The 25,249-nt window shown below is 49.8% G+C and overlaps 1 long non-coding RNA gene across 1 annotated transcript in view; it reads left to right on the top strand.

The window, feature by feature from the left end:
* Positions 1 to 25,249, top strand: part of LOC137633931 (uncharacterized) — a 217,890-nt gene that overhangs the window by 144,773 nt on the left and 47,868 nt on the right. The window lies entirely within an intron of this gene.

Below are 25,249 nucleotides of genomic sequence, written 5' to 3'. Positions count from 1 at the left end.
CTACCGTGAGCCGTGGCGAGATGGGGATGTCGGGCCGCCGCCCACTATTTTTGTGGGCTGGCGGTCCGTTCCCTCAAGTGTGAAATGTCGCCGTGTCCCTGGACTGGGCCCCGTTGCTGCTGCTGCTGTCCGGCTGGCTGTTCCCAGCTGGCGGCGGCGGCGCGGTGGCCTGGTGTCTGGGACTACGGTGGACAATCCTGCTCTCAGGTGAAGAGAAGCAGAGGCCATCCAGGGTACCTATCCTGAGTGCCTAAGCAGCGTTCGGGTCTTGTCCCGGGTCATGTTTCGTGGCTTCGTGAGAAGGAAGCAGCATCTGTTTGAGTGCCGGGCTCGCGGCCAGCTCCTCCTGCCATCTGTGTCTGTGCGAGAGCAGAAGATGGAAGGACGAAGGGCCGGGGCCGCTGGTGCACTCGGGCGGGTGACGAGACTGGCCTCATCCCGAGAAAGAGCAGTGGGTCGAAGAGAATCATTTTCTTTCGAGCGCTGCTGGGAGGGACCCCGTCCGTTGGTGCGAGGGAGGAAGGAAGGAAGGAAGGAAGCAACGAAGGTGAGCTGTTGTCCGGAGGACAAAGCGGGAGAGAGAGCCTTTTGATGAACGGTGCTGCCCTTGAGAGAGAGGGTGCCGTCGACACGGAGAAGCAAGCAGGTGGCGCAGCAGCAGTAGCAGCGAGTAGTAAAGCAGATACGGCTACCGCCGCCCCTGCGCTGCCCTGGGGAGCAGTCACTGCCGGACGGACGGAGTCCTTGCGAGAGAGGACGACGACGTCGGTCTAGCTGCTCTGCCTGCGCAACGGCCGGCGGGAGTTGGGGCGCAGGCCGAGGACTTGGCGTAGTGCGGCCCGGGGCACGGGGGGCTCTCGGGCTCCCTCAACCCGTGGTCCGCCGCCAAGTACCTGAGAGCGCAGCCGTTGGGACCCGAAAGATGGTGAACTATGCCTGGCGTGGACGAAGCCAGAGGAAACTCTGGTGGAGGTCCGAAGCAGTTCTGACGTGCAAATCGATTGTCAGAGCTGGGTATAGGGGCGAAAGACTAATCGAACCATCTAGTAGCTGGTTCCCTCCGAAGTTTCCCTCAGGATAGCTGGCATTCGGAGAGTTGAGTTTCATCCGGTAAAGCGAATGATTAGAGGCCTTGGTGGTGCAATGCCGTCAACCTATTCTCAAACTTTAAATGGGTGAGACGTGGAGCTTGCTTGAGATGTGAAGCTCTATGATGCAAAGAATCACAGTGCCTAGTGGGCCACTTTTGGTAAGCAGAACTGGCGCTGTGGGATGAACCAAACGTACGAGTTAAGGGGCCTAAAGGAATGCTAATGTAGACACTACGAAAAGGTGTTGGTTGCTATAGACAGAAGGGCGGTGGCCATGGAAGTTGGAATCCGCTAAGGAGTGTGTAACAACTCACCTGCCGAAGCAACTAGCCCTTAAAATGGTATGGCGCTCAAGCATTCTCCCGATACTCGGCCGCCGGGGCACTGTTTTTGGCGCTGAGAGAGGCGCTATGGAAGCCCCGGCGAGTAGGAGGGTCGCAGCGGTGAGCGTCGAAGGGACTCGGCGTGAGCCGGACTGGAGCCGCCGCTGCTGCAGATCTTGGTGGTAGTAGCAAATAATCAAGAGAGAGCCTCGTTGGCTGATGTGGAGAAGGGTTCCATGTCAACATCAGTTGAACATGGGTGAGTCAGGCCTAAGCCCAAGGATAAAGTTCCTGTGTCCCATGTGATCCCAGGCCTCTAAACAGAGAGAATAATGTTTAGTAGGTGTCCTCTGCTGGCTGGCAGCGTGTGCCGGTGGCCGCGGGTCTGAGCGAGAGAGAGACGAAGTGAAGAGACCCGCGCCGCGGCGCTCCTCCACCAGCGAGGGACCGACTTGTCATCGTAATAGATACTATGAGCTGGAAGGGATGCAGTGGCGAAAGGGAATACGGTAATGATTCCGTGACCTGTGTTCGGACGGGCCCGGTGTCTGCCTTTGAGGTGGAAGCCGGTTCAAGTGTGTGACGATTCCTGGCAACGGGATCTGGCTTGTGTCCACTGGCGTCTGGTCCGGGGGAGAGTTTTTTTTTCTGTTTTAGGCCCCGTGATCCCCGGAAATCCTATGAAGCGAGAAGGGGGTGATGGTATAGCAAACCACACGGTGGCCGTAGAGCGACACAGTTCTTGTGTCGTCCCGTGCACCAACGCCAGTCCGTGAAAGATGCAAGTGAGGAAGTCACACGGGTCGGAGTCCGGGGCGGGTGCGGGTGAATGGCCCTCGTGGTCGGCGCCCCGCTCGCCCGTGGTGACCCTGTTTCGACACAGACTGTACCCATCTCCGCATCAGGTCTCCGAGGTTTGGAGCCTCTAGTTGATAGATGAATGTGGGTAAGGGAAATCGGCTATTTTGATCCATAACTTGGAGACTAGGATTGGCTCTGAGGGTCGGGCCAGTCGGGCCTTTCCATGAACCGGGTGCGGGGTGTCTCGGGGGGCAGGACTGGTCGAGGTCTTGTCGGTCGGCTTTGGCGTGCCGGAGGACCGAGCTCGGACCTCGCTGACCGGGTGCCCTTCCGCGGAACGGGCAAGGTTCTGCAAAGTATAATCGCGTCGAGACTTGGGGCGGAGCGCGGCTCTCGGGCCGTGCGAGGCCCCAGACGGAGACGTGTATATATTACTCCGGCTGGCAGCCTAGCGACCAGCTCAGAACTGGCACGGACACGGGGAATCCGACTGTTTAATTAAAACAAAGCATCGCGATGGTTATGGCTGATGATGACGCGGTGTGATTTCTGCCCAGTGCTCTGAATGTCAAAGTGAAGAGATTCAACCAAGCGCGGGTAAACGGCGGGAGTAACTATGACTCGGCAAAGACGACGCGTTCGCTGACTCCGAGCCGCTACGAGTTATAGATTACTAGCGATCCACCTCCTTGTGGTACCTGCCGGAAACCCAGTTATGGGTCCAACGGATCGCATGGAGGACTCAACCCGCCAGCTTCTCCTTCGGGGGGAGCTGTGGGTCGCTCCACCCCTTCCCAGGGGACAAACCGGCGATTTGGTCAACCCTTCGCCAACAGGGGTGCTCAAAATCAGAGCACTCCTGTCGCCGGCACTATCGCTAGCATAGTGAACGGGCTTAACATCCCAGCCCAAGGCATCGTCGATGCAGCTACAGTCAGTCCAATCTGCCCAACTTGTTTGAGGCAGTTCAAGTCCTACGCAGGCAGGCGTCTGCACGAAAGACGGGCACATGCCCAAACCTATCATGAGGGACAAGTTAAGCGCCTTGAAGACCGGCGCAATACGCCCTGGTCCCTAGAAGAAATAAGGATGATGGCCGAGTTTGAAGTGTCCAACTACGGCCACCCTTTCATAAACCAACAAATAAGCAAGTGCGTACTGTCAGGAAGGTCGACTGACAGTATAAATGGTAAAAGAAAGTCTCAACAATACCGAGACTTACTTAAAGACCTGTTGGTGAAGCAGGAGTACAAGGAGAAACTGATTTTGTCTATCGTGCCAGTTGGGAGCCACCGGGAGAGCCATGTGGGGGCAAACTCAGTTGGACTTCCGACGACGAGAACTCGATGATCGAGTTCGAAATGGCACACAAGAATGATCCCCACATAAACAAGACGATTCAGAAAATGGTCCTTCCTTGGCGGACGCTTGAAAGCATCCGGACAAAGAGAAGGACCATTAAATATAAAGAAAAGGTCGCAGCAAATGCACAGCCCAAGACCTCCACCCAATGTGCAATGCCTCCCCTCAGAGATTGCAGGGTCAATCTGACCCGAATCCGAGTGGATGGCAGGATGCTTGCGGCCTCTATTGTCCCAAATACTGAAGCCCAGGATGGAATGAATGAGTATTATGACTCCATGGCTGGAACCTCTCCCATCCGGGTTCCAGACCATGGAGGGTCTCCCCCGTCCAGCCCAGACTGGAGCGATGGATCTCAATCCTCCAGCGAGAGTGCTGGTAGTTCATCAGAAGAGGAAGTCACTGCGGAGGATGTCAACTCGCTGAAGGATGAGATATTTGGTAGGAGACCAAATAATATGAATCGGATTAACAGAAGAGCAGGTCAACAGCAGAACAGTAATATGCCTCGAAGTGTTAGGAAGAGGCGAGAATATGCGGCGACGCAGAGGGCATGGGATAAGAACAGAAGTCGCGTCGCACAGAATGCCATCCTAGGCAAAGACCCTCTTGCTAGCCCGTCCCTTCCGCCCGGGACAGTTGAGTTTTGGACCTCCCTATTCGGGAGACCAAGCCAGGCTAGCACAATCTATTATGACCCGCCAACCCAGTTATGCACCATCTTGGACCCCATCACTATTGATGATGTAGAATGGTGCAAAAGAAAGACCAATTTAAAAACGTCGCCGGGCCCAGACGGCATAAGAGCTGCCGATTTTAGAGCAGCGGCAAGTCAACAGATCATGAATCTGTATAACCTGATCATTGGACACCGAATTGTGACCCGGGATTGGGCAAAAGGGCGAACAACCCTATTGCCCAAGAAGGATGTCCCCCTAGAGGCCGGGGACTTCCGCCCAATTACAGTGACGTCCGTGGCAACACGAGGGTTGCACAAGATCCTAACAAAGCGCCTGGCAGAGCGCATCCCCTCTTCAGTTCGACAAAAAGGGTTCAAGGCTGAGGAGGGGGTAAGTAGCAACCTCATCCTACTTAAGGAGTTAATCAAAGAGGCCAAACGTGAGTCGAAGAGCCTTTTCATAGCCTTTATTGACTTTAAAAAGGCCTTTGACTCCGTCTACCATCCAGCTCTCCTCGATACTCTGAGAGCTGCTGGCCTCGACAGGAATTCGATCCAGTACCTCACCAACCTCTACTCTAGTATTAGCACGGAGGTAGCTGGACTCGATGTAGACATAAAAAGGGGCGTAATGCAGGGGGATCCTCTATCTCCCTTGCTATTCAATCTTGCCCTAGACCAAGAACTTGCAAAGCTCCCCGAAGGCGTAGGGGCAACGCTGAGAGGGGAGACTATTAAGTATTTGGCGTTTGCGGATGATATTGTGGTTGTGGCACAGACGAGAGCAGGTTTGTCATCTTCGGTGACCAGATTACTGGATGAGTCGGCAAAGCTTGGCCTCGAGCCTGGCTTAGGGAAGTGTGCCACAGCTGGAATCATCGGCGACCGCCAACGTAAGACCTGGTACGTTGATACCCGTCCCTTCACGTACGGAAATGCCAACCTTCCGGTCACAAGTCCTGACGGCTTTTACAAATATCTTGGGGTAGACATCGGACTAGTGGCAAACGTGAATGGGGCGAAATTGATTGGTAAGGCCAAAATTGAACTGGGGAACCTCCAGACAGCGCCGCTGAAGCCTCAGCAGAAGTTTTGATCCTTAAAAACCGTGCTGATACCACGGCTATGCCATATAGCCGTCCACGGACAACTCAAGAAATATCACCTTAAAACGGTTGATAATGAGGTCAGGAAGTTTGTCAGGAAGTGCTTCCACCTACCTGGCGATACTCCACTAGGAGCTTTCTATGCAGGTTCAGCAGCCGGGGGCTTTGGTATTTACAACTTTACCGAGGGTATCCCCAAAGCCCTGCATGATTGCTATAGTCGTCTAGCCCGATCTCCAGATCCGGTGGTGGCGGGAATTGCTGCTGATCTAGCCGAGCAACACCCGGCTCCCGTAGCCATCGACTGGGGAGAAAGGCTATACCTTACTGTTGACGGGTGTGGTCTGAGGGAGGCGCCCTTCGGACTACGACCTAGATGGTTGGACGCTGGAAGCCGTCTTATGAAAGGGGGCACCTACTGTAATGCCATCAAGCTCAAACTGGGACTTCTAACAACCCCGGCCCGGAGCGCGAGAGGCAGACAGCAGAGCAACCGCTGTGATCTTGGTTGCAATGTCCCCGGTACCCTGCATCATATTTTGCAGACGTGCCCAGCTGTTCAACCATGGAGGATCAAGAGGCACGATTCCATCAAGTGCTTCATCAAGAAAAAAGCTATCGAAGCAGGGTACACCGTAGTAGATGAACCCCACATCTCAACGACAGGAGGGCTAAGGAAGCCAGACCTCGTCGTCTGGAATGACAGAGAGTCAACAGTAATTGACTCTCAAGTAAATGCGGACGCCAACGTACGATCTCTCGACTTCTTTGATGCCGCGAAGATCGCGAAATACAACACCGACTGCATCAAGAGGGCCGTGGAAGAGCTTACGGCGACAGTACCCTCAATTAGGGCGGTCACCGGGAACTGGCGAGGTGTACTGTCGCGAGGAACCGTCAGCTTGTGCCAGAAGCTGAAACTGCGACTCGAGGACTTGGACCTACTGACTGTGAAGATCTTAGAAGGAGGACTGTCAATATATGCGAACTATATGGGCATGTCGGGCGGAGGCGACGTTTCGTAGCTGGATCGACGATGGAGATTGACCGACCGACGTTCCTCCAGGACTTGTTTCCTGTTGAGTGGAGATATACACGCCGGTGGGACTGCAGCGGATCGACAACATCATCGGTACGGGACCATCAAGCTGGAGCTGCAGTAACATAGCTAGCAGAAGAAGAGGATCACCTATGCAGATAGGAAAAGTAGACTAGCCAGGGAGAGCAAGAGCGTGGTAAGACCAGGAAAATGGTGAAGAAGTGCTGCTCTCCTGCAAACGCTAGTCTTAAAAAAAAAAAAAAAAAAAGCCAAATGCCTCGTCATCTAATTAGTGACGCGCATGAATGGATTAACGAGATTCCCACTGTCCCTCCCTACTATCTAGCGAACCCACAGGCAGGGGAAAGGGGCCTGCACAAAACAGCGGGGAAAGAAGACCCTGTTGAGCTTGACTCTAGTCTGATATTATAGAGAGACATCAGAGGTGTAGCATAGGTGGGAGGTCTTGGCATTCGTGCCCTGGCCGACAGTGAAATACCACTACTCTGATCGTTTCTCTACTTATTCGGTGAGTAACTATGACTGGTAAAGAAGACGCGTATGCAGAATCCGAGCCACTAAAGTCGTAGCTTACTAGCGACCCACCTCCTTGTGGTACCTGCCGGAAACCCATTTATGGGTCCAACGGGTCGCATGGAGGACCCAACCCGCCCAGCCTCTCCTTCGGGAGGAGCTGTGGGTCGCTCCACCCCCATTGTGGGGTTAAACCGGCGAAATGGTCAACTAAACGCCAGCAGTGGCACTCAAAACCAGAGTGCTGCTGTCGCCGGATCTCTTACTGGCCAAGAGATAGGGCTTTCCAACAATGCCCAGAACATGACCGATGAAACTATTCAAAGTCCCATTTGCCCCAGTTGCAAGAGGGTGTTTAAGACTTATGCTGGTAGACGTCTGCATGAGAGACGGGCTCATGCCCAGCAATTCCATGAAGGGAATGTATTGTGCATTGAGAACAGACGCAACACTCCCTGGTCCCCAGATGAGCTCAGGTTGATGGCCCAGTTCGAAGTGTCTAATTTGGGCCATCCCTTCATGAATAAGAGAATTAAAGAGTGCTATTCACAGGAAGATCCGTGGATAGTATAAATGGCAAGAAAAAGTCCAAACTTTATCAGGACTTACTCCAAAGTGCCATTGGTAAGGTGAAGATGGAGTACAAGGTGAATGATAATTCGATAGAGCCGGTTGGGAGCCACCCTGACTGCCATGTGGGAGGCAGACTGGAGTGGACTTCCGACGATGAAAATTCCACGTGTGAATTTTAAGTGGCTCATAACTCTGCCCCCCACATAAATAAAGCGATTAAAGAAAAGGTTCTTCCATGGCGGACGCTAGAAAGCATCCGCACAAAGAGAAGGACCAATAAGTATAGAGGAAAGGTTGCAGCATATGCCCGATGCACGACCTCCACAGGTGAAACAGCTCTACCAAAGGAATGTCGGGTGACTCTATCCCCGGTCCTTGTGGAAGGCGATATGCTCCCATCCTCTAAAAGTGACAGGGGAATTACCGAGGATGGAATGAATGATTTTCTAAACTCTATGGTTGGAGATACTCCCATCTATGCTCCTGCCCATAGAGGATCTCCCCCGTCTAGCCCAGACGGGAGCGACCAGTCTCCCTCAAGTAGTGAGAGTGAGGATAGTTCGGAAGAGGATGCCACAGCAGATGACATCGATCTACTGAAGGAGGAGATATTTGGTAGGAGATTGAATAGGAATGGCATGAATAGAAATGGGAGATAAAATCAGGTTGGGAATTTGCCTCGTTCAGTAAGGAAGAGGCGGGAGTATGTCGCGACACAAAGACAGTGGGATAAAAACCGCAGTCGTGTCGCACAGAATGTTATCCTCGGGAAAGACCCGTTAGCTAGCCCTACCTTTCCGCCGGGTACGGTAGACTTCTGGACCTCCCTCTTTGGAAGGCCAAGTCAAGCTAGCACTATCAACTATGTCCCACACGTCCATACGAACACCATTATTGAACCCGTTACCATCAGTGATGTTAAATGGTGTAAAATGAGAACAAATCTCAAAACTTCGCCGGGCCAAGATGGCATAAAAGCAGCCGATTTTAGAGCGGCGGATGATGACAGTATTGCTCGACTGTATAACATGATATTGGCAAGTAAAATCGCCACAAGACAATGGGCAAGAGGAAGGACTACCCTTCTGCCCAAAGTAGATGTCCCTCAGGTGGCCGGGGACTTTAGACCGATCACAGTAACGTCTGTGGTCACGCAGGGATTGCATAAAATCCTTACGAAGCGTCTAGCGGAGCGCATCCCATCCTCGGCCCGTCAGAAAGGGTTCAAAGCCGAGGAGGGAGTAAGCAGCAATCTCCTGCTCTTGAATGAATTGATTAGTGACGCTAAGAGAGAGTCGAAGAGCCTTTATATAGCCTTCATAGACTTTAAAAAGGCCTTTGACTCCATTAGCCATCCAGCCCTCCTAGATACCTTGAGAGGGGCTGGCTTAGATGAGGATTCACTTCAGTACCTCAAAAATTTCTATCACAGTATCAGCACAGAGGTTGCTGCAGTAGAAGTGAACATCACGAGAGGCGTAATGCAAGGGGATCCTCTATCCCCCTTGTTCTTTAACTTAGCACTCGATTACGCGCTCTCAAAACTCCCTGATGGTGTTGGGGCAAGCCTCAGAGGAGAAACTATCAAATACTTGGCATTCGCTGACGACATCGTCGTCGTGGCTCAAACAAGAGCAGGTTTAACAGCAGTAGTAAAGAGGCTTCTTGATGAAGCAGGAAAGCTAGGCCTTGAGCCTGACTTGGGGAAGTGTGCCACGGCCGGAATAGTTGGTGATGGTGCCAAAAAGACCTGGTACGTAGATACCCGGCCCTTCCTGTACAGAGAAGAAAATCTCCCGGTCACAAGTCCTGACGGTTTCTATAAATACCTGGGGGTGGACGTCGGGCTTGTGGTCAATATGAATGAGTCGAAACTGATTGGAAAGGCCAGAACTGAACTGGGGAATCTGCAGAGTTCGCCTCTGAAGCCTCAGCAGAAGTTCTGGGTCCTTAAAAATGTGCTGATACCTCGGCTAAAGCATATAGCCGTCCATGGACGCACTAAAAAGTACCACCTCAAAGGGGTGGATAATGAAATTCGGAAGTTAACGAGGAGGTGCTTGCACTTACCCGGTGATACTCCCTTAGGAGCATTCTATGCAGGCGTAGCAGACGGAGGCCTCGGTAATTTCAATCTTACCGAAGGCATTCCGAAAGCCTTGTATGAGTGCTATGAGAGATTAGTCAGATCTCCAGACCCTCTGGTTGCGGGAATTGCTGCTGAATTAGCCCAACAAAACCGGGCTCCCGCTGCCACAGATTGGGGATCTAGGCTACACGCCTCAGTTGACGGTTGTGGTCTTAGGGAGGCGAAACTAGGACCAAGACCAAGATGGTTGGACACTGGCAGCCGTCTGATAAAAGGGGGCACTTTCTGCAATGCCGTTAAGCTCAAACTAGGGGTTCTATCTACCCCGGCCCGTAGCTCTAGAGGCAGGCAGATAAGCAGCCGATGTGATCTTGGATGCAATGCTCCCAGAACCCTGCATCACATCTTACAGACGTGCCCAGCTGTCCAACCATGGCGTATCACTAGACACGATAAAATTAAACGCTTTATCAAGAGCAAAGCGACCGAAGCAGGGTATGACGTGCTGGATGAACCCCCTATCAGCACTGTGCATGGGCTGAGAAAACCAGATCTAGTTATCTGGAAAGATACGGAGTCAATTGTTATTGACTGTCAAGTGAATGCAGACTCTAATGTTCGTCTCCTGGACTTTTTTGATGCCGCGAAAATCGCGAAATATAATAAGGAGTGCATCAGAAAAGCTGTAGAAGAGCTTACAGGGACAGTACCCTCAGTGATGGCGATAACTGGGAATTGGCGTGGAGTACTGTCAAGGGGGACGATCAGCTTGTGCCAGAAGCTTAAGCTGAGTCTGGAAGACCTCTATCTGATGAGTGTAAAGATCCTAGAGGGTGGACTGTCTGTGTATGCAAATTGCATGGGCATGTCAGGCGGAGGGGACATAGCGTAGTTTCATCAGTCATGAAGTTTGACCGACCTTGACGTTCCTCCAGGTGCCGAAGAACTAGTGCTCCTGTTGAGTGGAGATATAAGCCGGAAGGGATTACAGCCGAGTGATGCGACCAAAGTTATGCTGTAGTCCTTTATAGGTCAGTAATTGGATTACGAGGATCCGTACACTACACCTCATAGCATAAGTAGAGGAGACTAGGAAAAGAGACTAACCCATTTATGATGAAGGCTTTTACCACCGGAATGAGTAGAGTAATTGAATGCGCTTCTGAGGGGTAGTCGGTAAAAAATAGCCAAATGCCTCGTCATCTAATTAGTGACGCGCATGAATGGATTAACGAGATTCCCACTGTCCCTACCTACTATCTAGCGAACCCAGAGGCAGGGGAACGGGCCTGCACACAACAGCGGGGAAAGAAGACCCTGTTGAGCTTGACTCTAGTCTGATATTGTAGAGAGACATCAGAGGTGTAGCATAGGTGGGAGGTCTTGGCATTCGTGCCCTGGCCGACAGTGAAATACCACTACTCTGATCGTTTCTCTACTTACTCGGTGAAGTGGAACCGGAGCCTGGCTCCCAAGGTGGGCAAGTGTCTCTGAGATTCTAGCTCCAAGCTGTTTACGCTGCGGGCCGTCCGTGGCCGAACTCTCCAGAGCGAGGCTGTGGCGGCCCGCGGTGGGCGTGTGCGCCCGATGGCGATCCTGGCAGAGGACAGTATCAGGTGGGGAGTTTGACTGGGGCGGTACATCTGTCAAATGGTAACGCAGGTGTCCCAAGGCTACCTCAGCGAGGACAGAAACCTCGCGTAGAGTAAAAGAGCAAAAGCTAACCTGATCCTGATTTTCAGTACGAATACGGGCTGAAAAAACACGGTCTATCGATCCTTTAGACCTTTTAAGAGTTTTAAGCAAGAGGTCTCAGAAAAGTTACCACAGGGATAACTGGCTTGTGGCGGCCAAGCTTTCATAGCGACGTCGCTTTTTGATCCTTCGATGTTGGCTCTTCCTATCATTGTGAAGCAGAAATTACAAAGCGTTGGATTGTTCACCCGTCAATAAGGAACATGAGCTGGGTTTAGACCGTCGCGAGACAGGTTAGTTTTACCCTACTGTTGTTGCGCGCGTCGTTGCGATAGCAGTCTTGTTCAGTACGAGAGGAACCGCAAGACCAGGCCGCTGGTGTCGCTCCTGGCGGAGACGCCAAGGGAGCGGGGCTACGCCCGCCGGATTTACGTCTGAACGCTTCTACGACGGAATCCGGACTTGAGTTAGCAACGATAGGACGTATTGAGCGGAGCGCTGGGAACCGTCAGAAAGATACGGACCTGGCCGCCGCGCCACCGACCCGGCCGGCGGCGGGGCTGGTTCATCCAAGACAGTCCGAAGGAGAGTGCCCTTGCAAAGAGAGAAAGTCATTTGGGAGGTTGCCGCGCCAGGCTCGGCGGCAAGTACGACGACTACGGCCCTCCCCCTCTCTCTAATGGAGATCATCCCACGGCCCAGTGCGCCGTACGGCAAACCGCCTCAACCGGGGTGTCGTAAGAGGTAGAGCAGCGAGCAATCCCAAATAAGCTGCGATCCTCTTAGACCCTGCATTGCCCGGCTCACGGTATTATCCTGTTCGTCGCGGGCGACTGCCAGTGGTGACGGTGGTGGCAGCAGCGGCAGCTTGGCCTGCTCGCCGCCGCCTCCTTCCCGCCGGCTGTTTCGCTGCGCGATTTTCTTGTGCTTTAAGGACATCTCAGTGTCCCCTACCTCCGAGTTGAGGGTGTTGTCCGGAGTCGCCGGGTTAAGCCACTAGGCCAGAACCAGCCGCAGCCCCTGCACCCCTACCTCTATAACCCAGCGCTTTGCTCACTTTAAACTAGGAAGAGGTGGTACAGATGCGGACGAGGAGCTGCGGCGGCAGTCTAGTGGCTAGGCGGGGCGTCCCAACAGGGGGAAGCTAAGTTTGCGATAGCAGGCATTCGCGTCGGCCGACTTGTGAGGCCGACAATTTACTTTTTAAGTTGGCCCAGGCAGTCAGTGGCAGGGACGGGAACGCACTCCCGCACCCATCGGCATGGTCTCTGGGCGCTGTGCTGAGCCAGCCAGCCGAAGAGACAAGACTCTTGGCAGTGTCCTAGACGTTGCGGAGGTCCGGGCACCGCGCACGCAAGCTGTGCCAAAGTGGCCGTGTCTATAGCCGAGAGAGGGCTATTGGTTGGTTAGCGCTAAACCACCTTATTTCTGGGATTCATGTAGGGCAGTGCAATAGAAGATGCTCAATGCAGCATGAAGAGCCCAATTTTCCTTTGCGAGAGAATGTATTGTGGTTGAGTCTGCGACTCTATGTTCCCCTTGGCCGAATCCTTAGCAACAACTGCAGATGTTGCTGCAGCAACACTTGCAGTAGGAAGTGCATTAGTGCTTTTGTGAGAGAAGGCAGTGTACGTTCTAAGTTGCTGTGTGCTTGCAGATGTAGGGCTTTGTAGTCTCGAGTCCGTCTGTCAAAACCCGGAACAACAAAGGCTGCAGTAGAACCGGCTTTGTAAGGCAAGTTGTTGTACATAGAGCTGTGTGCTCTTGTCATGGAGGCCTGGAAGCAAGAGCAATCCAGTGCTTAGTGATCTCTAATCCTGGTAGTTGCCCCTAACTGAACCCATGAGCAGCATCAAAAGTATGGTTGCCTTTGCGGCAGAAGTCTATGTGCTGGAAGGTATGTGCTCTTGGTAGTAGGTATCATGAGTGGTAGTTTGGATCCTTGAAGACTGATAGGATGTGCCCCTGGTTAGGCACCCCAGTCTGAAGCCTCAGCAACTACTACTGCAGCAGCAGCTGCAGTTTGAAGCGCACGAGTGCCTTCGAGAGAGAGAGAGAGAGAGAGAAGGCAGTGCTTCCTTGGAAACTGTGAGAAGGTTAAATTTGTTCCTCTGTGCTGCCCCCATGTGAACGCTTGAGCAAGGACCCAGCTTACCACCGGCTTTGCGAGCCAAGTAGGGTTGCTGTGAGGTGTATGCACTTGGTAGTTGTTTGCACGAGTGGAACTTTGGATGCTGTGGATTTTCCCCAGTCTGCTGCTGCAGGAGCAGCTTGAAGAGCATGATCGCCTTTGAGAGAGAAGGCAGTGCTTTCTTGGTAACTGTGAAAAGGCTGGTTCCTCAGTCTTGCCCCCATGTGAACCCTCGAGCAAGCACCAGGAGTACGGTCGGCTCTGCGAGACCAGTCGACGTGCTGTCAGGCGTGTGTTCTTGGTAGTAGTTTGCGCGAGTGGGACTTTGGAACTCTGAGGACTGTGATAGTATGTGAGCCTGTGGACTTGCCCCAGTCAGAAGCCTTAGTGAGTACTGTAGCAGCAGCAGCAGCAGCAACAGCTGCTGCAGTTTGAAGAGCACAATTGCCTTTGAGAGAGAATGAATTAATGATTTAAAGTTTTCAGGCATCCTGACATCTAAGGTCATTGATGCCGGTAACATTTAATTTATGTATACAAAAGTAAAAAATGAAATAAAATAAAAAATTAAAGAGTATTCAATTAAAATCATAAAAATTGAATGTCATAAAAGTTAAATATTTTTCAGAAGACCTGCTTCTGAAAGAAATCTAAAAATGCCACTTGCATGGTAGGACACATCATTTCCAAGAATCTTGGCAAGGATGAACCTGCCACCCTCACCTCAAGCCTCAAACAAATATCTATTCCGCAAGATGTTATAATTGGGGCATTCAGTCAACAAATGCCATACTGTTAGAGGTACTAAACAGTTGTCACAATACGGTTGGTGTTGGCCCTTCAGCAGAAACTCATGTGTCAACCGAGTGTGACCAATACGGAGACGACAAAGAGACGTCTCCCCTTTTCGGGGCATCATATTATACCTCCAAGGAGATATGTCATTTGTTACTTCCCTCATTTTATTGCCATCTTGACTATCCCATTGCTGTTGCCATTTATTCCAAACCAATTTCTTGATGTCAGGTAAGAAATCATTACAGGGAATGGGATACCTTCTTGGCAGCAACTCGGATGCAGCCTCCTTAGCCAGTGAATCTGCCTTCTCATTCCCGGACACACCTACATGTGCTGGAACCCAACAAAATTGAACTGTTATACCTCTCCGTCCAATAAGGAAAAGCCATTCTAAAATCTTTAAAACTAGAGGGTTATTATAATTAAAAACTTCCATAGCTTGAAGGACACTCCTTGCATCACTAAAAATTGTAAAATTACCCTCCTTCTCCAACGCTATTTTCTCAATAGCAGTTAATATGCCATACAGTTCGGCAGTAAATATGGAAGCGGTCAGAGGAAGTGCACCTCTACAATTAAAACCATTACTATGTACTGTACTCCAAATCCAACGCCAGCATCAGATTTGGAGCCATCAGTATAGATAAAAGTTGATCCTCTATGTTCTTTAACATGTTCATTAAAAAGAGACCTGGCTTCTATGTCTGACATATTCTTCTTATCTCCAATAAAATATTTACAACTTTGAGAGAGAAGGCAGTGCTTCCTTGGAAACTGTGAGAAGGGTGGATCCTCTGTCCGGGCCCCGTCTGAACCCAGAGCAGCAGCAGCAGCACGATCTCCTGTGCAACATGAGCCAGCGTGTGTACAGCTGTATGCTCTTGGTAGTACGTCGCTGGGCTGGGACTTAGGAGCCATGGAAACTGTGAGAAGGAAGGTTGGTGCCTCAGGCCTGCCTCCGTCTGAACCCAGAGCAGCAGCAGCACATACACCCGTGCAGCAGTGTGGCTTTGGAAGTAGGTCGTGCGGGTGGGACTTTGGAGCCATGGAAACTGTGAGAAGGAAGGTTGGAGCCTCAGGCCTGCCTCCGTCTGGCACATACACCCGTGCAGCAGTGTGGCTTCGGTAGTAGGTCAGTTGTGTGCAGATAAGAGTGCAGATAAGACTTAGGGACCATGGAAACTGTGAGATTGATTGAAAGTTTTCTGGCATCCTGACATCTAAGGTCATTGACGCCGATACCATTTACTGTATATGAAAATTAAAAGAGAATTCGATTAAAACCATAAAAATTAAGAAGTCATTACAATAGTTAAATAGTTTTCAGAAGACCTGCTTCTGAAATAGATCTAAAAATTCCGCTCGCATAGTAAGACACATCATGTCCAAGAAACTTGGCAAGGATAAACCTGCCATCCTCACCTCGAGCCTCAAACAGATATCTATTTCTCAAGTTAGTAAAATTATGGCATTCGGTCAACAAATGCCTCACTGTTAAAGGTACTAAGCAGTCCTCGCAATACGGTTGGTGTTGGCCCTTCAGCAGAAACTCGTGTGTCAACCGTGTGTGACCAATACGGAGACGACAAAGAGTCGTCTCCCATTTTCGGGAATCATGTTATACCTCCAAGGTGATATGATATTTGTTACTTCCCTCATTTTATTGCCATCTTGACTATCCCAGTGCTGTTGCCATTTATCACAAACCAATTTCTTGATGTAAGGTAGGAAATCGTTACATGGAATGGGATACCTCCTTGGTAGCAACTCGGAGGCCGCATTCTTCGCCAGTAAATCTGCCTTCTCATTCCCGGACACACCTACATGTGCTGGAACCCAACAAAATCGAACAGTTATACCTTTCTGTCCAATAATAAAAAGCCATTCTAAAATCTTTAAAACTAGAGGGTTACTAGAATTAAAAACTTCTAAAGCCTGAAGAACACTCCTTGCATCACTAAAAATTGTAAAATTACCCTCCTTTTCCAAAGCTATTTTCTCAATAGCGGTTAATATGCCATACAGTTCGGCAGTAAATATGGAAGCTGTTAGAGGAAGTGCACCTCTACAATTAAAATCATTACTATGTACTCCAAATCCAACGCCAGCATCAGATTTGGAGCCATCAGTATATATAAAAGTCGATCCTCTATGTTCTTCAACATGTTCCATAAAAAGAGACCTGGATTCTAAGTCAGTCAAATTCTTCTTAACTCCAATAAAGTATCTACAAAAAGATATGTCAGGTAATTTCCATGGAGGCGTTGATGATACCTTGAATGGAAGCACCTTATTTCTAATTATATCCAGATTGTTTAATAATTGGTTAACCCAAAACCCAAAAGGTTGAGGAGATTTTGGGTGCAACTCAAAGTAGGTTGAGTGCCTTACAAGGCTTGTAGTCTGAAAGGCCGAAGAATTGGGGAGTCTTTGCAATCTAAACCAATACCGAATAATAGAGGACATTCGGTAAAGGTCCAGAGGCAACTCCCCAGCATCAACAAGGAGACTTGAGATAGGGGAGGTTCTAAAGGCTCCTGTGGACAATCTAATGCTACCATGATGTATTGAATCTAGTATTTTTAACCGGCTTGGGGTTGCTGAGGAGTATATTTCGCATCCATAACTAATTTTGGAAAATATCAAGGCCTTGTATAATTTTAAAATTGTATTGCGGTCTGCCCCCAATGATGTATGGGACAAGACTTTTAAAAGATTCATAGCTTCAACATATTTAGCTTTTAATGTTTTTAAATGAGAAACCCATGTAAGCCTACAGTCAAATATCAACCCTAAAAATTTTGCTTCACTTGCACATGGGATCCGTTGACCTTTGATGTATATATCCGGGTCTGGATGTACTCCCCGTATACGACAGAAATGGACAACGGTAGTTTTACTTGTTGAGAACTTGAATCCATTCATATCGGCCCACTGGATAATTTTATCAATAGAGAGTTGGATTTTTCTCTCAATCATTGACATTCTGGCTCCAGCAAATGATATGGAGAGATCATCCACAAATAATGTTGCGAGAACATCCCGGGGAATGACTGAGGATATCCCATTAATTGCTAGTGCAAAAAGGGTTACACTCAGCACACTCCCCTGAGGAACTCCTCCTTCCTGGCATTTACTCTGTGATAGAGCTTCCCCAACTCTCACTTGGAAAACTCTATTTGAAAGAAATGACTGGATGAATAGTGGTAGTTCACCTCTCGATCCGCACTCATGGATTCTTTTAAGTATACCGTATCTCCATGTGGTATCATATGCCTTTTCAAGATCAAAAAAAACTGTCACATGGTGCTGTTTGGAAGCAAAGGCTTCACAAATAGAGGACTCAAGTTGTATCAGCACATCAGTCGTTGAGTGCATTTTCCTGAATCCACATTGAATGGGTGATAAAATATTCTTCTTTTCAAGGTACCAAATCAGTCTTGCATTGACCATCTTCTCCATGATTTTACATAAACAAGATGTCAATGCAATAGGTCGGTAGTTTGCTGCTAAAAACTTGTCCTTACCGGGTTTTAAAAAGGCTAAAATAATGGCTAGTTCCCAAACACTTGGATAACTATGATCATGCCATATTCTATTAAAAATGCTTGAAATAAATAACTTTGTATTAAAAGGTACATGTTTAATCATTGCATATGGAATTCCATCGGGTCCAGGGGCTGTATCGTTACAAGTAGCAAGAGCAAAATCAAATTCTCTTTTAGTAAAAGGAGAATTGTATGACTCCTGCTTTCTTGTTGCGAAGTTTAAAACTTTCTTTTCTTCATTGCTCCTATACTGGTGACCAGGAGCTGCTTCACACTTGCAAGATACATTTGAGAAATGGTCAGCCAGGGCATTGCTAACTTCGGTTGCTCCAGTCATATACTGGCCATTTATCTTTAACACTGGTGGTGGGTTTAGGGTGAATTTTCCTTCTATCTTTTTCACTTTCCTCCACACAGATGATGTTGGTGTTCTACTGTTAATGGAGGAAACAAAGGACATCCAAGACTGGCGCCTAGCTTCTTTCATGGCACGGCGGAACTGTGCTCTACATTTCTTGTATATGACTAAATTCTCCTCATTACGGCGCATGCGCAATCGAGTTAAAGACTTTCTTGTGGCTCTGTGCAGGGCAGTTAGTTCTGACGACCACCAGGGGACTGGTCGTCGTCTGAATATCCCAGTTGTTTTGGGAATGGAATTCACTCCTGCTGTGTGAAGAGTTCCATTAAGTAAGTCTATGGCATCATCAACACTTTCAAACTGTTCTGCATTTCCTTCAATTTCACTTAACTCCCGAAATCTATTCCAGTCCGCCTTATCAAGATTCCATCGAGGTGATCTTTGTAAAGGTGGACCATTGTTGGTGTTTATAATGATTGGTGCATGATCACTAGTATGCCAATCATCTAATGTTCTCCAATTAAAATCGAGAAGACAGTTAGAGCTTGCAACTGATAGGTCAATGCAGGACAAGGTACCTGTCTGTACATGAAAATGTGTGGGCTCTCATGTATTGAGGAGTCCGACATCTTCATTCTCCAAAATTGACGATATAATATTACCCCTTGCATTTGCTAAAACATCACCCCATAAAGGATGTCTACTATTAAGGTCTCCTAGTAAGAGAAAGGGTTGTGGGAGTTGTTTAATCACCTCTACTATATTATCATATGAGATGTTATCATTTGGAGGCAAGTAAAGAGAACAGATTGTGTATTTTCTCCCTATATCAATTTGTACAGCCACTGCCTGCAGAGGGGTACAGATAGACAAAGATATTTGGGGAACATCTCGACGAACGTATATAAGACTTTCCCCATGGCTCCCTGCTCGTTGATCATATGGTGTCCTATAGCTAACATACTCTCGAGGACAAGGAGTATTAGCATCGAGCTTGCTTTCTTGTAGACATACTGTTATAGGGGAGTGCTCACGTATGAGGAGCTTAAGTTGTTCATATTTCGCCCTTAAACCCTGGCAATTCTATTGCAGAATGGAGGAAAAAACTACGTTTTATTTTTTGGAAGACACCTTAGATGAAATCTTCCCATTGGCAATATTTGATCTAACAATATTTCCCGGAGGTAACTCTAGAGACGATCTTGATATAGTGGGTTTTGTGTTTCTCTTTTTCTTTGAGTCCTTTTGATCTAATTGTTGAGGAGGATGGTGGACCTCAACTTGAATTTCTGATTGGTTCAATTTACCTTCTAGTTGTTCAGAAACATCAGCAGACAAGATATATTTATTGGAAGTCGTGACTTTAATGTTTCTTATGGTGGTAGGAGGAGAGAGGGAGGGAGGTCTCTCTCTCTTTCGATTTAAAGGTTGTGATCTATCAGGTTTTTGCACCTTCCCCACTACGGGTTCACCAGGTAAATTGGTTTCGAGTGCAACCTCCATCAGATCAGGCAAGGAAACGGCCTGTGAGAGGTTTGTACTATTGTTTAAAATCGGAGTAGTTGGCTTTTGAATAATTTTCAGATCTTTAAGTGTCCGTTTTGATTTTTCTACAATTTCTGGATATAGATTTTCGATGGGACTTTCAACCTCTTTAACTACTTTCATTTGTTTCTTTATCTTAGAAGTAGAGATATAATTTTCGTCTGTGTGTTTTGGCAAGTTTTTCTTCAGAACCATTGAAAAAGGTTGCCCTGGTCTTATTTGCTTTTCAAGAGCTCTTTTACGAGCCTCTTTAAAAGTAACCCTTTCCATGGTCCTAATGGCCTGGATTTCTTTTTCAAAAATAAACTTTACATCACAAATTTTAAGTAATTTGTATTTTTCCTAACAATACTTACCGAAGAAACACTTTATAGGAGATTACTGGTAACTCCTCTCCGACGACCAGATTTTTACGTAGTTTCCCCCTACTTCCATGTTCTATACTGTCCTGAATAACGGGAAATAACATGACCTGGGGGCATTGCCCGAGTAGGTCGCCCGTCTTTGAGAAGCCCTCTCCAGTAAGTTTTATGTAATGAACAATACCACGAGGTCAGTGGGGCACTGCGGGGACGGTTGGGGGGGCCCTAAACCGAAAGTGTTTCTTCGGTAAGTATTGTTAGGAAAAATACAAATTACTTAAAATTTGTGATTTTTTCCGACACAGAGACTTACCTTGAAACACTTTATAGGAGACTTACACCTTAGGAGGGGGGAGTGCCCTTTAGCCCTGACCCCGATGGACAGTAGGGAAAACTACGTAAAAGACTCATTAAGTGTGATATAACACTTACCCTTCTGCAATATCTTCGTTGTGCTTGATATGGCGAATTTTCGTCTTGTGTAATGAGCGATATTTCTTGATGACGACTGACGGTACGAGAAAGTTAGAAAAGGGGGGAAAATAGAACTCGGCTCCTTGTGTCTAGATACTTTATGTTTCGCGATTGAGCCTGGGGCTTGAGCCGTCAAACCGAATGCAGGGCTGAGATGACTGGCCCGATAGAAAACCCGTCTAGAGACTTTCTCGTACAGTCCTTGAGATAATGTGCGGTGAAGGTCGACTGGTTGGACCAAGTTCCCGCTCGAAGAACCTGCGCTACTGACATGTTCTTTTCGAACGTTAGAGAGGTGCTAATGCCCCGAACATCGTGAGCTCTGGGTTTCCCCGGTGTAGGAAGACCTTGTTTTAAGTAGGCTTGCGTGATCACTTTCCTGAGCCAGAACGAAACCGTATTTTTGGATATGTTTTTCTTTATTTTTCCCCATGAGACGAAGAGATTCTTGATAGACGGGCGGAGGTTTGCCGTTCTCTTAAGGTATTTCCTAATAGTCCTGACCGGGCATAATTTTAGGTCCTCCGGGTTTCCTTTATTCGGGATTGCCGGAATCGAAAAACTCTCAAACCTCGGATCCCACACCGAGGGGTTCTGAGTCTTGGCGACGAAGGATGTGACAAACTTAAAGGTTACTTCCTTCCATCCCCTAGTGTGTTCCACCTCGAATGACAGTCCGTGTAGCTCGCCCACCCTCTTAGCCGAGGCTAATGCTAGCAAGAAGACCGCCTTGAGCGTGAGATTCTTGTCATCAATGTCCTTTAAGGGCTCGAATGGTGGTTTCCGTAACATATCTAGGACTCGCGCTAAGTCTCAACTCGGGATTCTAGGGGCGGAAGGGGGGCATCATTGTTCGAACGCTCTGATAAGCATGGAGATATGCCTGGAGGAGCCGAGATCTATGCCCTTGAGAAGAAAGACTTGACCCAGAGCCGCCCGAACTCCCTTGATCGCTGGAACTGACATGTCTAACTTGTCCCTGAGATAAACCATGAAGTCGGCTATCACGGGCACTGACGCTTCCAAGGGCTCTATCTTCTTGTCCCTGCACCACTTCACGAATACCGCCCACTTAGACTGGTAGACGGCTGTGGATGATTTCCTCAGGTATAGCGACATCCTCCTGGCTGTCTTGCCGGAGTACCCTTGCTTCTTCAGGAGCCGCTGGATAATCTCCAGGCGTGAAGACGAAGGGCTTGCGGGTTTCTGTGAAACTACTGAAAGTGAGGCTGTTTTAATAGGTCTGACCTGTCGGGTAGAGGCCAAGGAGGTAGGACGGTGAGGTTCCTTAGGTCCGCGAACCATTCTCTCTCCGGCCACCAAGGCGCTACCAAAGTCATCCTTAGGTTGGTTGCTGCCCTTACTCTGTTGAGGACCTGCCTTATCAGGGAGAAGGGGGGGAAGGCGTACACGTCCAGTCCGTCCCACTTGTGCTGAAAGTCGTCTTCCATTGCCGCCTTCGGATCTGGGACGGGAGAACAAAATACGGGGAGTTGCGCGTTCAACCTTGTTGCAAACAGATCCATTACCGGAGATCCCCACATCTGTATAATGTAGCTTGCCACTTGTGGGTGTAGGGACCATTCTGTTGCTACCACTTGCCCCACTCTGCTGAGGCCGTCTGCTAGGACGTTGTTCTTCCCTGGAATGAACCTTGCCGTCAGGATGACGTCCTTCTGTTCCGCCCATTTTAGGATTTGAAGGGCTAGTTCGCACAACTCTTTTGATCTCAGTCCCCCCTCCTTCTTCACGTAAGCCACCACCGTTGCATTGTCTGACATTAGGGCCACCGAATGCCCTCTCATGTCCTCCTCGAAGTGGTTGCAGGCTTCTTGGACCGCTCTCATTTCCAGGATATTTATGTGTAGGGATTTCTCCCCCTCTGACCACGCCCCCTTTGCTGTCCTTTCCCGGAGATGGGCTCCCCACCCGTCCTTCGATGCGTCCGTGAAGAGAAGGACCTCCGGAGGGTGGGAGGACAGTGGCATCCCCCTTAGGATGTTCGACCGATCCTGCCACCATTCCAAGGCCTTCCTGGACTCCTGAAGGAGAGGAACCACAATGTCCGGGAACTTTTCTGGTTCCAATGTTCTTTCAGGTTCCATTGAACCACCCTTAAGTTCTGTCTCCCGTGAGGTACCAGCTTCTCTAGGGACACCAGGTGCCCTACCAACCTTTGCCAATCCTGCGCTCTTCTGGGGCGACCCAGAAGGAAGGGCCGGAGCACTCGATCCAGGTTGTCCAGCCTTTCCGTGGTTGGGAATGCCTTGACCTGTAACGAATCCAGGACCATTCCAAGGTACGTCCTCCTGTTGGATGGGGTTAGCTGTGATTTCTCCAAGTTGACCACGATGCCCAGGGTCTTGCACAATTGAAGAAGATCTTCGCCCTGTTGTTTCAAGGCTTCCTTTGAGGATGAAAGGAGTAACCAGTCGTCCAGGTATCTGATGAGTCGAATGCCCCGTTCGTGGGCCCATATGGAGACCGTCGTAAAGACCATCGTGAATACCTGGGGGGCTGTTGAAAGACCGAAGCATAGGGCCTTGAATTGTAACACCTGGGTACCCCACTTGACCCGGAGAAACTTCCTGCTCGACGGATGAATGGGCACTTGGAAGTAGGCGTCCTTGAGGTCTATAGAAATCATAAAGTCGCCCTCTCTCAAGGATGCCATGACCGTTACCCGAGTTCTCTTGGTTATAAGAGAGAAATGCTGCTATTGGACCAAAAAGCCACACGCTTTATATATAGCAAAGGACTTCTCCTTTATCAACTCTCTGATCTGCGGTGGCTTTATCAATTTAATATTTGCAAAGTCGAACTTCAAGGCAGAATATATATTTATGTCTTCATTCGTAGTTGCAGGTTCCGGTACTTGTGGTGTCTTCTGCAAAGGCTAACCACTCTCCTATAGACGGAGTCCTCCGTCAGGGAGCGCTCCTCTCCGTCAGCCGAGGACTCGGCTTGGGGCCGGGGAGCTGGGTTACCGGGCACGCCGACTGGACGTCTAGCTCTTTGGGGCCAGGGGCGCCGTCCTGCCGAGGTACTGGATTTCATCTGCGGGGACGTCCGCACCAGGGGCCTGGGTTAACGCAGGCAACGCTGGTTCAGCGGGGACTCTCGTCGGCCCAAGGGCTCTGGGTGCAGAGGATGCGGTTCCCGTGGGCTGACCCGACAGCGGGAACCGTTCCTTCTGACCTGAAGGCCGCACCAGCCGGGCTGGTTTGGCCAGGCCGCCCGACAAGAAGCGCGTTTCCCCCCGCTGGGCGGGGTTAACCGGAGGCTTCGGGGACTTACGCTTACCTGTAGAGTCCTTCCTACCGCTTGATCTCGAGGAGCCGGGTCACCGGTCTTCCCCGGCGGGAAGCTCCGCACCAGGTTCGGGGTCAGAACCGGCATCGCCGTACCGTCGAGGACTACTGTTCGTGTATTCTCTCCGGGGGACGCGGACGCGGATCCCCGTGGGCTGACCCGACGGAGGGAACCGTTCCTTTTAAGTCCGAGGGCCGAACCAACTGTGCTGATTCGGCCAGGCTGCCCGTAAAGAAGCCCGGTTACACCCGCTGGCGGGCTGAGGGACGCGGACGCGGATCCCCGTGGGCTGACCGGACGGAGGGAACCGTTCCTTTTAAGTCCGAGGGCCGAACCAGCTGTGCTGATTCGGCCAGGCTGCCCGTAAAGAAGCCCGGTTACACCCGTTGGCGGGGTGCACCGGAAGCTTCGCGGTCTTACGCCTGCCTGAAGAGGCCTTCTCGCATTTCTCCCAGCGAGGGTTATATCTGCATCTGGAGGATGGCCTTCGTGGTGAGAAGAAACCCTGGGTTGCCGGTCCGGGGAACGCTGCAATACAGACCTGAGAGGCTCCTTCTCGGCGAGGCCCTCGGCTGCAGAAGACTGAAAAATACGCTAAGAGACTGGAGAAGAATTAGGGACATTTTTCCCCCACATGGGGTCATCAGAGGAGACGTGGCCTGCTTGCACCAGGACTCCGTCTCCCCACACACTCTCGAAAGTAGTACTTACCTCGAACTACTTCTTAAGAGTTATCTTCTTCACAATAAACCAACCTCGTCTCCTACTCTGGGTAGGAGAGGGTGGTAGGAAAGCTCTGTCAGGCGAGACGCCCGGCGCTAGTCTTCTTAGGCGAACCCTCCGTCGCCTACTTCTTCTTGGTGCTATACCGCACCCACTCAAACTCCTGGGGAAGAGCAATGGGCACTTCCCCGCAACTGACTTACCTCGTCCCCTACTCTGGGTAGGGGAAGATGGCTGTATAAGAATCTCTATTCGACGAGGCATCGGGAATCAAGTGGCGAGGAGAGGCTCGTCTTCCTATGAGCCTCTTGGATGTATTCTTCCTCTTGGTGTCGAAGTGCACTCACTGCACTACGTTCCAGGACCAGTAGTCCTGACACGTGGTTGAAGGGGAACATAAGCTGCCCCTACACGGCTAACACCGAGGATAAGGGGGGGAAGAATGATTTATTGTAAAAATTGTTCCTTTCAGCTATTAATTCCTTGAAGGAAATCAAGGAATACTGTTCCATAACGCACACAACGCACGACACAAGCACTTAAGGAAATGAATTAAACACCGGGTAAGCACACGGTTGAAAAGTGAGCGCACAGGAACACTTGGGAAAGCACACTGCGAAAAAACACGATCTTCTTGCGGGGACTCCTCTCTGCCGACGCCACCACTCGTCGCTGATGCCCCTGGAACTTCCACCCAGGAACC

Source organism: Palaemon carinicauda, chromosome 43, assembly GCF_036898095.1.
Source record: "Palaemon carinicauda isolate YSFRI2023 chromosome 43, ASM3689809v2, whole genome shotgun sequence".
NCBI lineage: Eukaryota > Metazoa > Arthropoda > Malacostraca > Decapoda > Palaemonidae > Palaemon > Palaemon carinicauda.
This window is presented reverse-complemented; position numbering and strand designations above follow the sequence as displayed.